Genomic DNA, 4,168 nt, shown 5'->3' with positions numbered 1-4,168 from the left:
GCTCCCAATAGTTTTGTAGAGGAAAATGCATATGAGGGATCTCCGGGATCTCATGGTGATGAGCTTCCTGCACCTCTTGAGCTCCACGAATGGGCTCTCTTGCTTGCTCCATCTTTTTCTTAGTGATGGGCTTCTCTTCCTCAATATGAATGTCTCCTTCTATGGAAGCTCCAGCTGAGTAACATAGATGGCAGATAAGATGAGGAAAAGCTAGCCTTGCCCCAGGAGAGGGCTTTTCGGCTATTTTGTAGAGTTCAAGGGAGATGACTTCATGAACCTCTACTTCTTCTCCAATCATGATGCTATGGATCATGATGGCCCGATCCACAGTAACTTCAGATCGGTTGCTAGTGGGGATGATGGAGTGTTGGATGAACTCCAACCATCCTCTAGCCACAGGGTTGAGGTCCAATCTTCTTAGTTGAACCGGCTTGCCTTTGGAGTCAATCCTCCATTGAGCTCCTTCCACACATATGTCCATGAGGACTTGGTCCAACCTTTGATTAAATTTGACCCTTCTAGTGTAGGGGCGTTCATCTCCTTGCATCATAGGCAAGTTAAATGCCAACCTCACATTTTCCGGACTAAAATCCAAGTATTTCCCCGGAACCATTGTAACATAGTTCTTTGGATCCGGGTTCTTACTTTGATCATGGTTCTTGGTGATTCATGCATTGGCATAGAACTCTTGAACCATTAGGATGCCGACTTGTTGGATGGGATTTGTTAGAACTTCCCAACCTCTTCTTTGAATTTCATGTCAGATCTCCGGATACTCATTTCTTTTGAGTTTGAAAGGGACCTCGGGGATCACCTTCTTCTTGGCCACAACATCATAGAAGTGGTCTTGATGAGCTTTGGAGATGAATCTTTCCATCTCCCATGACTCGGAGGTGGAAGTTTTTGTCTTCCCTTTCCCTTTTCTAGAGGATTCTCCGGTCTTAGGTGCCATCAATGGTAATGGAAAAACAAAAAGCTTATGCTTTTACCACACCAAACTTAGAATATTGCTCGCCCTCGAGCAAGAAAATAAAGAATTAGATGAAGAAGAATAAGAAAAGATGGAGAAGAGGGGGGAGGTGTGTTTCGGCCAAGAAGAGAAGAGAGGGTTGTGTTGTGTGAAAATGAGGAAGAATGGAAGGCTTTATATAGGGAAGGGAGGGGGGTTAAGGTTCGGCCATATGGGTAGGTTTGGGTGGGAAATTGATTTGAATTTTGAAGGTAGGTGGAGTTTATTGGGTAGGTTTATGGGGAAGAGTGGGTGGATGTGAGTGGTGAAGGGTTAATAGGGAAGAGAGATGGAGGTGATAGGTGAAGGGTTTTGGGGAAGAGTGTTTATTAGGAATAGAGGATGATTGAGAAGAGAGAAGAGAGTGAGTGGAGGTAGGTGGGGATCCTGTGGGTTCTACAGATCCTGAGATGATCCTGTGGGGTCCACAGATCCTGAGATGATCCTCTGGGGTCCACTGATCCTGAGGTGTTTAAGGATTTACAACATTGCACCAAATTAGGCATGTAAAATGCCCTTGCACACAACTTTGGGCGTTCAGCGCCAGGTTGGTGCCTATTTTGGGCATTCAACGCCCATTTGTTGCCCATTTCTGGCGTTGAACGCCAGAACCATGCTTGTTCTGGGCGTTCAGCGCCAACTCCTCTCCAGGGTGCAATTCTGGCGTTCAGCTCCCAGATGATGCCCATTTTGGGCGTTCAGCACCCAAATAGTGCCCATTTTGGGCATTCAGCGCCAGAACCATGCTCTGTTCTGGCGTTGAACGCCAGGCAGGTGCTTCCTCCAGGGTGTGATTTTTCTTTCGCTGTTTTTGATTCTGTTTCTAAATTTTTCGTTTATTTTGTGACTCCACATGATCATGAACCTAAGAAAACATGAAAAACAAAAATAAAATTAGATAAATAAACATTGGGTTGCCTCCCAACAAGCGCTTCTTTAATGTCAATAGCTTGACAGTGGGCTCTCATGGAGCCTCACAGATGTGCAGAGCTTTGTTGAGACCTCCCAACACCAAACTTAGAGTTTGGATATAGGGGTTTGACACCAAACTTAGAGTTTGGTTGTGGCCTCCCAACACCAAACTTAGAGTTTGACTGTGGGGGCTTTGGTTGACTCTGCTTTGAAAGAAGCTTTTTCTGCTTCCTCTCCATTGATGCAGAGAGAGATCCTTGAGTTGTAAACACAAGGTTGTCCTTATTTAATTGAAGGATCAATTCTCTTCTGTCCACATCAATCACAGCTCTTGCTGTGGCTAGGAAAGGTCTTCCTAGGATGATGGATTCATCCTCTTCCTTTCCAGTATCCAGGACTATGAAATCAACAGGGATGTAAAGGCCTTCAACCTTTACTAACACATCTTCTACTTGTCCATAAGCCTGTTTTCTTGAATTGTCTGCCATCTCTAATGAGATTTTAGCAGCTTGCACCCCATGGATTCCCAGTTTCTCTATTACAGAGAGGGGCATGAGGTTTATTCCTGAACCAAGGTCACACAGAGCCTTAAAGATCATGGTGCCTATGGTACAAGGTATTATGAACTTTCCAGGATCCTGTCTCTTCTGAGGCAATCTCAGTTTATCTAGATCACTTAGTTCATTGGTGAACAAGGGAGGTTCATCTTCCCAAGTCTCAATACCAAATAATTTGGCATTTAGCTTCATGATTGCACCAAGGAACTTGGCAGCTTGCTCTTCAGTAACATCCTCATTCTCTTCAGAAGAGGAATACTCATCAGAGCTCATGAATGGCATAAGGAGGTTCAATGGAATCTCTATGGTCTCTAGATGAGCCTCAGAGTCCTTTGGTTCCTCAGAGGGAAGCTCCTTATTGATCACTGGACGTCCCAGGAGGTCTTCTTCCTTGGGATTCATGTCCTCCTTTCCCTCTTTGGGTTCGGCCATTTTGGTACTATCAATGGCCTTGTACTCTCTCTTTGGATTTTCTTCTGTATTGCTTGGGAGAGTACTGGGAGGGATTTCAATGATCCTCTTACTCAGCTGGCCCACTTGTGCCTCCAAATTTCTAATGGAAGACCTTGTTTCATTCATGAAACTCACAGTGGCCTTAGATAGATCAGAGACTAAATTTGCTAAGCTAGATGGATTCTGCTCAGAATTCTCTATCTGTTGCTGAGTGGATGATGGAAAAGGCTTGCTATTGCTAAACCTATTTCTTCCACCATTATTAAAGCCTTGTTGAGGCTTTTGATCCTTCCATGAGAAATTTGGATGATTTCTCCATGATGGGTTATAGGTGTTTCCATAAGGTTCACCCATATAATTTACCTCTGCTATTGCAGGGTTTTCAGGATCATAAGCTTCTTCTTCAGAAGATACCTCTTGAGTACTGCTGGATGCAGCTTGCATTCCATTCAGACTCTGAGAGATCATATTGACTTGCTGTGTCAATATTTTGTTCTGAGCCAATATGTCATTCAGAGTATCAATTTCAAGAACTCCCTTCTTCATAGGCGTCCCATTACTCACAGGATTCCTCTCAGAAGTGTACATAAACTGGTTATTAGCAACCATGTCAATGAGTTCTTGAGCTTCTACAGGCGTTTTCTTTAGGTGAATGGATCCACCTGTAGAAGTATCCAATGACATCTTTGATAGCTCAGACAAACCATCATAGAATATATCCAGGATGGTCCATTCTGAAAGCATGTTAGAAGGACACTTTTTGGTCAGCTGCTTGTATCTTTTCCAAGCTTCATAGAGGGATTCACCTTCTTTCTGTCTGAAGGTTTGAACATCAACTCTAAGCTTGCTCAGCTTTTGAGGAAGAAAGAACTTGGCTAAGAAAGCCGTGACCAGCTTATCCCAAGAGTTCAGGCTGTCTTTGGGTTGAGAGTCCAACCATATTCTAGCTCTGTCTCTTACAGCAAAAGGGAAAAGCATGAGCCTGTAGACTTTAGGATCTACTCCATTAGTCTTAACAGTATCACAGATCTGCAAGAATTCAGTTAAGAATTGAAAAGGATCTTCAGATGGAAGTCCATGAAACTTGCAGTTCTGCTGCATCAGAGAAACTAGCTGAGGTTTCAGCTCAAAATTGTTTGCTCCAATGGTAGGAATGGAGATGCTTCTTCCATGTAAATTGGAATTAGGTGCAGTAAAGTCACCAAGCATTCTCCTTGCATTATTGTTGTTGGGTTCG

The 4,168-nt window shown here is 43.6% G+C and overlaps 1 non-coding gene across 1 annotated transcript; it reads left to right on the top strand.

Moving 5' to 3' along the window:
- The first annotated feature begins 3,669 nt into the window (after window positions 1-3,669).
- Window positions 3,670-3,777, top strand: LOC112761612 (small nucleolar RNA R71). The gene has a single exon (XR_003182001.1). It is a non-coding gene; the product is annotated as a small nucleolar RNA R71 (small nucleolar RNA).
- The last annotated feature ends 391 nt before the right edge of the window (window positions 3,778-4,168 follow it).

The sequence above is a fragment of the Arachis hypogaea genome, chromosome 16 (assembly GCF_003086295.3).
Source record: "Arachis hypogaea cultivar Tifrunner chromosome 16, arahy.Tifrunner.gnm2.J5K5, whole genome shotgun sequence".
NCBI lineage: Eukaryota > Viridiplantae > Streptophyta > Magnoliopsida > Fabales > Fabaceae > Arachis > Arachis hypogaea.
Note: the sequence above shows the minus strand (reverse complement) of the source record. Positions and strands in the feature narration are given on the sequence as shown.